This window comes from Strigops habroptila, chromosome 5 (genome assembly GCF_004027225.2).
Source record: "Strigops habroptila isolate Jane chromosome 5, bStrHab1.2.pri, whole genome shotgun sequence".
Taxonomy (NCBI): domain Eukaryota; kingdom Metazoa; phylum Chordata; class Aves; order Psittaciformes; family Psittacidae; genus Strigops; species Strigops habroptila.
The window spans coordinates 35,815,912-35,829,457 of record NC_044281.2 but is presented as its reverse complement, the minus strand read 5'-3'; the positions used below and the strand labels follow the sequence as shown (position 1 = coordinate 35,829,457).

At 37.8% G+C, this 13,546-nt stretch overlaps 1 long non-coding RNA gene across 1 annotated transcript in view; it reads right to left on the bottom strand.

The window, feature by feature from the left end:
* The window catches only part of LOC115608348, a 94,199-nt gene that overhangs the window by 46,096 nt on the left and 34,557 nt on the right, over nt 1-13,546 (bottom strand). Inside the window, exon 2 of the long non-coding RNA XR_003991512.1 lies at nt 1,222-1,359. This is a non-coding gene — a long non-coding RNA (uncharacterized LOC115608348). The remainder of the gene's footprint in view (nt 1-1,221; nt 1,360-13,546) is intronic.

The following is a 13,546-nucleotide window of genomic DNA, read 5'->3' as shown; positions in this document are numbered from 1 at the left end:
CTGAGCAGATATAGACTCCCATCTTTTAAAAGCAACAACAAGACCCCTGGAAAAGGGTAACATGGACTGCTCAGAACAGGAACTACTTTGGAAATGATGTAATTTGTACACTACATGCTGATTCACGAAAATCTTAAAGGAAAAGCTGTCCATCAACATTTTTACACTATGCTCTTGTTAGTATTCTGACTCCCCATGTGCAATAGTATTTCCAAGTGTTACAACATATAAAGAAAAAAACAAAGATGTCAACTTGTTTAATTTTTTTTTTTTTTGGTGGTAATTCTCCAGCAGTGATAAAAAAAAAATCTAAAAAAAGCATTGCAATGTAATCAGCTGAAAATTTAACATAATTTTCAAAACCACTGTGGAAAATATCAGTGCAATATTCAAGATATGAAGCTCCATGGTTAAAAAAATTAAACTAAAAACAAAACGAAAAAAGCCAAAACAAACCAGGGAGGTCAGGAATCATTACTGGAGCTCATTAGCTGAGTACATTTTCCTTTAAAGGAAAGTCTTTAAGAAGAGTGTACAAGCACATTGGCTGGGCTGTACTAATTTATAATTCTTTCTAATTTAAAAAACAGATAGATATCTTTGATGATTATTATATCCACTGTGTAAAAGAAGCTCAATTTGGCTTTATTTAATAGTGATCCCACATATGTCATTACAGCAATATATTAATCTCATCTTGTCGATAATGTCCAGTCTGAATCATCCAACCAGAAGAGGGAATTGGAAAAGTAACCTCCTCTGCCATAGCAGTCAAAACACTCCATCCATTGCCAATCCAGTATAAATTCCTGGTAATTAAACATGGCAATACCCTATGAGGTTTAGGATATTTAAATATCCAACCAACCAACAAACCAAAACCTTGGAAGACCTGGTGCAAAAGCTAAACCAGGAGATACTGAAACCAACTGCCCTGAAGACAAAAACATAATTCATCATATAAATCAATAACTGATAAAAATTAAAAACAATAATTGTAATGACAAAATAGAGATATCTCAAATTGCTTTACAGTAGTTTGAGATATATTTTACAAGTTATTTCATAATGTATTTCAAAGTTCTTTATGATAAATTTTTAACTGAGAAATGCTCTTTCCATAATTTAGCCCAGAGACATTTGAATCACAGACTTCCACTAGTACATTTGCATATAAACAGTTCTCTTAAAATTCATCTGCTTCAATTACTTCTTTCTCACCTGAAGTCATAAAGCTCCATATGGAATGTATGAAACTTTCTGCTGCCTGAGGCCACATTATAAGGGGTACAGGAACATATTCTTTCTCTGTCCAAGAGATTCAGCTGATGAAGTGGTACAGAACATGGTGTAGCAAAGCTGTAAGACAAAAACCAAGAGTTAGCACTAATGACTGAAAAGAAAGATGGAGAGAGTGTTGTTTGAAAAACAGGGCATAACGTGCTCTCAAGGGAAAGACAGAAACAGGTAACAAGAAGGAGAAAACAGTCAAAGAGTTTTGGAAACACTGCCAGTAAAGCCCATTTTATCCAGTGTTACTGGAGTATTATAATAGTGTTTCCAGTTGCAGACAAAACCACTGCAGTCCAATGAAATCAGGATCCCCAAACTGAGTATGCATTGGTAAAGAAGTCTTGGACCTTAATCTGTTTCCCCTGTTATTGTGTTCCAGGCATTTATACAGAGGACATCCCATTTCCCCACGCTACTGTTAGCTACCATAAATACTGTGAAAGAAAGATGAAAATTTGCAGCATAGCATCCAGCTGCAGACATGCAAACACAACTGCAGTGGTGTAGTTTGCCAGAGACACAGAGACGCTTCACAGCTGTTCTTCTTCTGTGAGGATGTCCTCCTCCAAAGGACTGCAAAACAATCAATTTGGGGCTCACAGGTGAAGCTGTGAAATACCACAGTTCCACACAAATACTAGTCAACTGGTCTGAAGTGCAATCAGTTTCTCTCTCAGCTGTCAAGAGTTCAAACAAAAGATACACCAGCATTATATGCCCTTCTCAACCTCCACAGCATCATCTCTTTTCTGCATGACCATGTTACTCAGCCCTTAAACAGAGAACTGATTCTAAATGTGCATTAACTGACTTCAAAATGTGTTAGTTCAACCAACATTCAAAACAAGCAGTATCCATCAGCAAAATGACTATAGTTTACAGATTTAACATATTGCCAATTTATTTACGTATTATAACAAAATACTGCCTTCCCCAATTCTCCTCAGCACAGTGGAAGAGATTTTCATATTTTAAGTTTTCTAAAAACCAATTTTTGACTGTGCTTGTTTCATGTCTTTCATTAGATTGGCATAGGACTGTCACAGTTCTAACATATGCAGAATTTAGATGATTTAGACTGAATTTATCATATAATGTCACATGGTCAGTGGTTTTTAAAATCCATGAATCTTTAAAAAAATAGTAGTATTTGGGCCTGAACCACCACACACTTTACAAACAAAAGAAGAAATACAGAGTACTTGCTGCAATTTCTACTGATCCTCTTATTATTATTTACTTACTCAGTAGTTTAAAAACTATCATATTTTTAAACCAATTGTATTTCATTATTTTCAGAAGTGTCTATCAGTGCAGAGAACTGTTTTTCAGAATTTTATCAATACTCCAAATATTTTTAAACATCCATTTAAATGACTGAGCCTAGATTATTAATCATAAATCAAGACAATATGAATTCTACAAGGCTGCTTGTATGAACTACTTTATCCTTACTAATAATTGCATTAAAAGGCTCAGTTCAGCTTTCATTTCCAGTCAAAGAAATAATGTATGAAGTGACTATGGAAACTAAGAGACGAAATCAGAGACTAAATATAGAAGTCAATCACTAGTGTTGTGACAGCATTCAGATCTACACCCACCTGCTAAACTGAAGCAAAATAGTTTCCTTGCGGTACTGTATTAATGTAACAGAATCATACAAAAACAACTATGCATTTGCAAAGCTGTTCAGAAAGTGAAAAAATGCTGAAGACTAGAAGAGAATACAGAGATAATTATAATGATGTTATAAAACCAGAAGTATTCTTCCAAAACTCTAAGAGCAGAGAAGCAGCAGGAGCCTAAAAGGAATTCAATGAGCATTGTTAGGGAAATGGAGAGTCCCGTATGAACAAAAATTAGAAAGACTGATGCAGTCCACATTAGTAATTAACTAATTTAGGATATGCCTGAAGAACCCAAAACAATGAAGTGTATAGGCAGGGTAGATCAAGTGCTCTCTCATAATACAAAGATGAAGATATAGTTAATGAAATCAGAAGGCTACATTTAAACACATTAAAAACCGATTAACAGGGTATTTTAATACAACAGAAAATTAACCAGGACAATTCACTGCAGTAGAAGAGTAAGAGATTAAAAATGGATTATACATTTCAGTGATTTCACTCACACAAAATACGTGTGATCTCGTGTTTGAGGAAGCAGTCAGCGACTGCTTAACACAAATGGGGATTTTTCTTCTTCCTCCGAGCTGTTCATTGCCCGGGGAGCAGTAACACCTAGAACAGTCCTATTGGCAGGGGAAACTCAACAAAATGGCCAGCACACCATACTGCAAAAAAGTTACTCTGTGTCAAGTGAGCTGTAATAGCTGGCCGTGTGTCTGCTCTTTAGACACATCAAATCCAAAGCAGTTAGGCTTAGCTTAATTGCTCTTTCAGGAGGAAGGGGAATGATGATAACTGAATAATGACTACAGGGAACTGTTAAAATGGATATATTTTTGAACAGTCAAAATGTGTAAACATTAAAAAAAAATTAATCCTGCTTGCCTGACACATATTAACATGATGGTAACAGTGTGCTCAGAGATAAGCTAAGAAAGTACTTTGGCCGCTGGACCAGCTCTGGAATAGTGGCAAATGCATATGGAAAATTGTCCAGCTGGAATCTGAGCTGGATTTTAGACAGGTGAATGCTGCCATGGGCCAGGAATTTACCAGCTCCAGTCTGTCAGAAAAGGGTTCACTTCTATTCTTTGTGAGTACTGACAAAAATCCTGACCTGAACTGCTTGGGTTGTGCTTCTTCTAGGTGACTTCCCAAACACCACAGGCATTTATGTTTACTCTTTCAGCAAATACTAGATATTCAACAAGATCTTGAACAGCTCCAACGACTTTGAGAGGGATCTACCTGAAATCACTGAAGGTTGGGACTAGTTTGTTCAGTCTGCAAAGTCAATTAAAGTTTTATGAGTAGCTGGTTTTAATAGTTCATTGCAGTAAGAAAGTTAGTTACAGGACACTGTCTTGACCCTCTGTCTGCCCCTAGATAACAGTAACAAGCAATGCTTTTAGTTCTGCTATTGCTCCTGGGTCTGATCTTTTCTGTTTTCTAAGACAAAGCTGACATGCTATGAGAACCTAATACCACAGGATAAATCAATTTTCAGGCACTACGTCAAGAAACCAGAGAGTAGTCCTACAAGCCTTAGCATGTAGGCCTCTACCCAAGAATAATATCATGTCAGCCTCAGGCAGATAACACATGAGGAAATTTTGATATCAATCATGAAATAAATGTATTTCCCCTGGCAAAACTGAGAGATACCTATGTCAAGACAAATTTAAAACTAAAATGATAGTGTTCCCAATGGATTTTTGAAGGTAAGAAACGTACAGTGCCACTGCTTGTCAGATGGAGCTCTATACAAAAGATAGAAGCTGCTGCTTTTTCAAACTGAACCTAGATTCTTCCAAATGCCTCTCAGAGCTCAGCTGAAACGAACACAAGTCAAGTGGAAGTGTCTGGCTCTAACGGGACTTGATCTTCCCAATCTGACAAGTTAAGAAAAGCTAATATACGCAGGAACCTTACTCCAGCCAACCATACTCACACCTAAAATTCAGACCAAGAGGAAAACACCCAGATAGATGATTGTTCTCTCTGCAAATCTTCATAAGCATTTTTGAGGTTATAATTGGTTTTTTGTATATATTATTTTCCCTGCTAAGTACTCTGAACAGAAACATTAACAACAACATATTAAGTTTCTCTTCAAGCTGTGACTGCCATAAGCAATGGGAAACCATCTTCAGTCTACAGTGATTTTTTTTTGCTTAAAGGAAATAGAACAAAGGCAAGATCATTGGCATGTAGCACAAAATATTTATGTCTTATTAACACCTCAAACTCAGAAAACAAAATTACTGTTGTTCCACAGAGCTATAAAACATGAAAGAGGCCCTTCCTAGAACACTCTGTCACATACATCCCTTTTCATCATCATATATTCCACAGAAAACCTAAGTACTGCACTATACTAAGATATTTCCTAACCTGTAGTAACTTATAAGCTTCTCGGGTTTGACTATACACATTCCAGCCCAGCAATAATGCCATTGATGGCACACGTTATGGTACAGAACACCAAATCTGTAGCTGTGTTCTTTGAATTTCCGCTACCACTGTGGTATAATTTTTTTTTTATATTTTTTTTTTTTAACCACTTAGATACATGTTTCTGGAAACAGATTTGTCTTTTTTTCCTCTCTCTCTCCCCCTACTTGGAACTGTTCACTGTCACTGCTCTTCAACAGGGACTCTGCATCCCTAAAATCCTGAGTGGTTAACACCGAGGCACTTGATTCTACCAGAGCTTTTCCCCAGGATTCTGTCACAATGCTGGATCACTGCATCCCAAAACCAGTGAACAGCAAAGCATTACTTATTACTCAAACAATACAGAGCACACAGAAAAATGATTAAAGAAAAAAAAAAATAATTACCTCACTTAAATTGTAATCTTTCCCACCACTTTCAGTACACACAAGATGAGGCATCAGAACAGTGAAACTGACAGAGAAACTACCTTGCTACAGCTTCTCTGTCAAAAGCTACAGCCAGAAACTGCCCCTATATCTCTTTTTTTTTTTTTCTTTTTTTTTGGTGGCCCTTTTTAACTTGGACTCCTTAAGTATTACCTCTGAATTTTTGTTTTTCACATGAGAATATACATCTTGCCCTAAGAAAAGACAGTGCCATCTAACAGCCTCCCCATTGTTCAACTCCAGGATTTAGCATTTTCTGTGTTGGACCCACTGCTTCGATACATTGCTTGCTCTTGGCTTTGCTTCCAGCTCTCAGCCTCTTCTGAGGTAACGCTTTTCAGTCAGACAAAATAATATAAACACACATAAATTAAACTGAATTCAACACTAATAAAAGACAATTTCTTTATTTTTAATAACACAGATCTTGCTTTGTTTTGAGCATCTGGGTTCTTTTAGAACATTTCCATTCTTCTGGCTCCTAGTGTAAATTTTATATTTAAAAAAAAGGATGTTTAATGTTACAGGGTTCTGAAACGTACCAGTTCTGTCAGAACCAGGACATACCTTTCACCAGTGACATTACACAACAAAAGCATCATTTGCCTCCTCTACCCAGTCAAATATGCTCTTTGGGCACAGACTGTCTCTCTTTGAACAAATATCTGAGTATCTTAAGTACACCTAAAACTCTGACAATATAAAATATGCAGCATACCAAGAAAGACTTGCTTCTCATTCATTTTCATTAAAGCATTTATTCACTGCACTCAGATGTTAAGACTCTAACTTATTACACTGGCGGGTATAAATCCTCCTAGTTTTGTACGTTGTAATGGAATCATTACAAGTGATCAATATGAAGCAGGTACCAATCTTTACAGTTTTGTAAATTGATTTTAATAGTGCAGCTGTTATTACCAATATGTCTATAATTTCTTTTAATGTTCATATCAATTTGCTTGCTGTATTTTATCCATGGATTGGAATTTGCATTTCACCTTCTGTAACAGTCATATGACCATTTACAATCTTTCTTGTTCTATTTGCCATTCTTGGAATAAATGGAGCTTTATGAATTTGAGATCAAAAGACTTGGTCCCTTTGGCTATTAAAATATTTCTGAGAGTTAATGTTAATAATATAAGAGACTGATGAAATTAGGGCTTTAGTCTCATATTTCCGATCTGCAATATGTTACCTGCAATTGTCCCTCAATTTAGCATGTTTCCTCCTTCTGTTTCAAACTATTGAGAAACATAAAGCTAGGGAGCTTTTAGAGCAACATGATAAAGGGAAAATCAACAAGAAGATGTGAGCTGATATAGCAAATGTACAACGAACAGGGGTAAAAGTGATAAGAGTTGTCAAAAAAAGGTACTGTAAATAGACATTTTAAAGATCTCATACTCTCAGATACGGTATTTCAATACCTATCTTTTTCCATCTACAAAATGAAATGCTGAACCAAGGCTACTTAGCTTTGTTTTGACATAAATTACGCACGTGGTTTGCTGTTTTTGAAATAGTTGCTAAAGGAGACTATAAATTACATTTGTGCTGAACTGAAGATGGAGGTAGTTTTGCACTTCTCTGCTGCTTGCCTCTTTTCTATTTTGGGAATGTAAAACCATAAACAGTTTGACGGACTTCAAGAGTTCAAAGGCTATAGCGTAGTTTCAATCTTCCTATTGCTAAAAGAAGAAGGCAACATCTGCCATGTTTCCCCTGTGCAAGTTTTATAATATCAGTAGTAAAAGCTGCATAAGTTTTATTAATAACTACTTTACCTTATTTACACACTGGTTTCAAACACACTCTGGTGGGCAAAGAAAAAGTGGACAAAGAAAAAAAGAATTCTAAAGTAGTTTTAAAAAATGACCAGCACCATTTATAAAATAAGCTCAGAAGAATTTCAGTAATTGCCACACTGAAAAAAATAAGTAGATTTTTATTTCTTAAGTTTTAACCATGACATAAACAATAGATGCCTGTTGATGGCATCACAAGCAGTTAAGAAACATCTTGTCCCGTTCACTGAATGGCACAATAAACAAAACTATTCCAGGAAAAAGTGGGAAAAACGTGTGTTAAACAGAATAGTACAATCTGTAAGCATAACAAACACTTTCAAATAAACTACTCAGTGAGCCTTGCCCATGAGAAAAAGCTTCAGAACTACTGAAACCATTGGAAACTTTGCCCAAACTTCTTTCCTCCTGGACTATCCTACTATTTTCTCTATGGCCTTTTCACTAAGGATGAAGACCTTTGTGCCTGTTTGTAATATCATCCCCAAACAGATAATACAACCTACCTCCCCGCTTTCACTCATTCATTCCTCAGAACAGTGTGAGAATCACCAAAATTATTCTTCATATGAAAAAAAAAAACCAAAAACCAAACTTCCTGACATAGGGGAAATTCATATTTTTTTATAAATTTATATTTAAATTTCTATTTAAATTTAATTTAAATTTATATTTTTTTATAGATTTATATTTAAGGCCAATATTCAATTTAGACTCTAGCTTAGAAAGAATGCCTTCCTTACTTCAGCAGCAGAGCTTTTACATGCTGCCTCTTGCAACACTGTAACATAATCTCTCTGTATCAATGAACATACAAGATTAGATGAGAATTATGGGTTGAACATCCAGTTGCAGGGGATGCTGCTAATAAAACTTATTAGCAGTTTTATCTTTGAGATGAAAGAGGTTTAAGCAATTGCAAGTCCTTGAATAAACACATGGAGTTCAAGCAGATGAGCCCAGTACATTGGACTGTTTTATCAGAGATATGTATTTCATGGATTCTTTTAAAATATTTTTCTGCAGCTTGTGTAGACCTCTTTCTACATGTCTTTTACAGACATTTAACGGCTGAGCTTACAGACGGACTACTCATTAGATGGGTAAGAACTGTAAATACGGGCTGTTAGAGCAGACCCTGGGTTTGTAAGCATACTTGCCTGGATTAAAAAAAAAAAAAAAAAATCGATTTGAGGACTCTGCTGTTAGAGGTTTCTCCTTAGCAATTTAGTTCCAAATAAATAGTGACAAGCAAAAATTTTTTAAAATTGTCAGTTCATTATAAAAGCACAAGTGAAATACAGTAAATAGAGAAAAATATGCTTGAACAGAAATTTGTGATGTCCTATATTCCCTGCCACCTTTAGCACTCCCAAGTGTTCTTCATCTTTCCAAGATACATAATCGGATTTCAAACTGGGAAAACAGTCCATATGAAAGGGTTTCACGTGCTGAATAATAATTCTTTCAAATATATTCAGCTGAGTTCTCTCACCAGTTACCTGTTGAACAAACAGGATGTTTAAAATACACTTCTCTGGCATGCTGTCTCTGTTGTGGTTTTTTGTTTTATTTTTTCAAAAGACTTGTGCCCTCTCTTAAACAATTTTTTGAAAGCTAATTCTCAACATGTGGCATCAACCATAGCCTAAAACTCACTTCTAACATGTGATTAACTATCTCTACCTGACTCAAAGAACATAGGCCAAAGCACTTCAGCATTGCTGCTCTTCACTCAAGCCCTGTACTTCAAGATCTGTAGTGTGGGAAAAGGGAAGGGAGTACATCACTCATACTTTATAAGTGGAAAGAAAAAAAAAAAAAAAAAAAAGCATACAATCCACTGATTTCTTTTGTTAAGAACTGTCCCAGAATTAAATTTCTCTGCATTTATCATGTCTCAAAAATGTAATGATTTATGCAGTACATCAGATGCTATTACAAGGTTTCTCATATCATAAACATAACTTATAATGCATCTCATGCATGATATGCACCACTAACAATGTCACTTGATGAAAGCTATCCTTATGTCTTTTATCATTCAAGCACATTAATGAGGTCCCCCAAAAGATTAGTGAGGAGCCTAATAGACCAAAAACCTATTTCAACAATCACTTTCAATGAAGCAATGTGAACTTCTGCATCTAAATGATCCTTCCCTTAATAACTCAGGAATAATCATACCCTCTTGCACTTGCGCTAGGCCACTAGGGTGTTTTAACAAATTAATGAGCTTACATTTTTATGAGGAGATGTACCAGGAGAGGAGTTATCCTTTGGAAAAAACACATCTAACTTGTATGAAAGATGATTGTACTGAATGGCTTAGGTCCTCTTCTTCCCAACATGGAGGTGTAAATGAGGAGATTGCCAAAAAAGTCACTGTTGCTAGTAAGAAATACCTCAAACCATTGCAATCATCCTTTCTTTGATTCCTGAAGCTACTTTTTACTAATAGAGTACCCAACACCAGTGGAAACATTTGGTTACTCAGAGACTTTCAGTTAGTTATTTCGATATGACCTTCACTTGTTCTAGGGAATGAGTAGGTTTTACTCGGTTCTACTCAATGGAAAATGCTTAATGTCCTGCCAGAAGTCCTTTCATCAAGAGTGAAAGACAAAAGCCTCATATAGACATCCTGGGCCAAAAAGCTGGTTCTGAAAAGCAGTTACACTTTCACTGACAGGGAACATAATGCAGCAGACTAGTATATCAGAAACTGCTCCCCACCTACTTCATCAGTCTTCACAATCATTAGAATGAGCTACAACATCACTCCAAGCTGTTCTGCTAAACACTCTTGGATGGAAAAAGAGAAATGAAGGAAATTGTAATGGGAACACATAACATCCTTGCAGTACAGAGGTATGTCCATGCAGTACCACAAGAACAACTTTCCTGGGCTCCAAGCCTGCTCGACATAAGCCTGCTCTGAATCTTGGTTATCATAAGGTTGTAGCTAAAGCACTTACTTGCATGACTTCCAGCTAAGAGTTGGCTTGCACTGGTGGAGGGCACAGGCAGAAGAAAGCCTCATTTCCCTACAGAAGACCATGCACATGTTCCACATGAGACAGGAAGTTTGTTCCAAGGAGGGTATTCACTGGGCCCACTTTCCTGTGCTTACAGCACGAAGTTGCTCACACTCGTTTCTCTTTTCAGTATAAGCACATGGAGCCTAGGAAACTCTTTAATAACAAACTGTATTTTTTAAGCTGAATTTCTGTCCTTCCACTAGTTCAGTACCTCTCCTCTCTTGCCTGAATACATTAAGGAAGATTTAAGTGAAGATAAAAATACAGTCAATTAAAAGAAAGTTCTAAACCTGAACTTTGTATTAAACTATTTCTTGTTCTCTCTTCCAAGAACTTCATCAGCTCCTTATTTCAAGTGATTAAATTATTTTCTCAAGAATACAGTGTTTAACTATGACCAATAAAGAGTTCCTTTGCCCTTGTCTAGGCTGCTGTCAGACTATTTGTCTTCACACTTCCTTTATTCTATAATAGGCCTTGCTTTTCAAGTGCTTCAGTACTCTTTTTGTGTTCTGCTTTAAAGATCAAACTACAAATTAGTTTTATCGTAGAAAATGAGTTCTTGCCACAAACCCAGTATTATGTTTCCTTTTTCCAGTTACATTTCTAATTCCTTAGTTGTGTAATTTGCCTAAACTATTAGATTGTATTGACATAGTTGGCAAGCTTCACAATGCGAAAAACATTTTATTACAGCACAATTTTCAATATACAAGCTTTGCTACATTGAATTTTATACAGTCTGCTTGAGCAAGGTCATACCTGCATTCCAGTTATTTCTTACATCAGTTGGTGTGATTAAATTGAAAATATAAATCACTGAGTTGTTGAGTCTCGAACTATAAATAAAGACACTAATAGGCCATTTTCTATTAATTTTCCTCCAGTACAGTGGGACTATTTGCCCAGGAGCAGATCTGAAAAATACTGTAAAGATTTTAGATTACGTAGACTTTTTTTCTTGCTGACTCACCAGTATTCTACTTCTAGATGAAAATAATCTAGAAACAGCTCATATTCAAGGAGTTCTTTTTGATTAGTTCTTTAAAACTACTCAAGGGAAGAAGTCCTTGCAACCTCTCTGTGGTCTGCCTCTCCTGGAAGTCACTACTATAGATTTCAAGAGTCTTATGAGGGAGGGGAACTGCAAAGGCCTCTTGTTATCAGTACAACCCCTTTTCAAGTATTTCACATGTGATTATTGCTACTAGTATTGAAAATCTGAAAAGGGAAACTTTCCAGTACATCCTGACAAAATAATGAAATGCATGCACCTGAAAAGATGGGACAAAAAGCCTATCGGTATTGGATGATAAGGTGTGATGAGAACTGGCTACCCTGGATTTGGAGAAGGCTGAGGTTCTTAACGACATCTTTGCCTCAGTCTTCACTGGCAAGTGCTCTGACCACATCATTGGAAGGCAGATGCAGGGACTCTGCGAATGAAGACCTTAGGCCCACTGTAGGAGAGGATCAGGTTTGAGATCATCTTAAGAACCTGAATGCGCACAAGTCCATGGGACCTGATGAAATCCATCCACGGGTCCTGAAGGAGCTGGTGAATGAAGTTGCTAAGCCACTGTCCAACAGATTTGAAAAATCATGGCAGTCACGTGAAGTTCCTGATGACTGGAAGAAGGGTAATATAACCCCCACTTTCAAGAAGGGGAATATGGAAGTCCCAGGGAACAACAGACCAGTCAGTCTCACCTCTGTGCCTGGCAAAATCTTGGAGCAGATTCTCCTGGAAAGCATGCTAAAGCACATGAAAAATGAGGTGGTTGGTGACAGCCAACATGGTTTTACTTAGGGGAAATCCTGCCTGACCAGTTTGGTGGCCTTCTATGATGGGGCTACGGAACTCATGGACAGGGGCAGAGCAGGTGATGTCATCTACCTGGACTTGTGCAAAGCGTTCCGACACTGTCCCGCACGACATCCTTGTATCTAAATTGGAGAGACATCAATTTGATAGATGGACCACTCAGTGGATAAAGAACTGGCTCGATGGCCGCATGCAGAGAGTTGTGGTAAATGGCTCAATGTCCAGTTGGAAAACAGTAAAGAGTGGTGGGATCGGTGTTGGGACCTGTCTTGTTCAACATCTTTGTCAGCGACATGGACAGTGGGATTGAGTGCGCCCTCAGCAGGTTTGCCGACGACACCAAGCTGTGTGGTTCGGTTGATACGCTGGAGGGAAGGGATGCCATCCAGAGGGACCGTGACATGCTTGTGAGGTGGGCTAATGGCAACCTCATGAAGTTCAGCCAAGCCAAGTGCAAGGTCCTACACCTGGGTCCGGGCAATCCCAGGCACTGCTACAGGTTGGATGGAGAAGAGATTCAGAGCAGCCCTGTGGAGAAGGACTTGGGGGTGTTGGTTGACGAGAAGCTTAACATGAGCCAGCAGTGTGCGCTTGCAGCCCAGAAAGCCAATCACATCCGGGGCTGCATCAAAAGAAGCGTGACCAGCAGGTCGAAGGAGGTGATCCTGCCCCTCTACTCTGCTCTCGTGAGACCCCACTTGGAGTACTGTGTACAGTTCTGGTGTCCTCAACAGAAAAAGGACATGGAGCTGTTGGAGCAAGTCCAGAGGAGGGCCACGAGGATCATAAGAGGGCTGGAGCACCTCCCGTATGAAGACAGGCTGAGAGAGTTGGGGCTGCTCAGCCTGGAGAAGAGAAGGCTGCGTGGAGATCTCGTAGCAGCCTTCCAGTATCTGAAGGGGGCCTACAAGGACGCTGGGGAGAGACTCTTCCTTAGGGACTGTAGTGGTAGGACAAGGGGTAACGGGTTCAAGCTTAAACAGGGGAAGTTTAGGTTAGATATAAGGAAGAAGTTCTTTACTGTGAGGGTGGTGAGGCACTGGAACAGGTTGCCCAA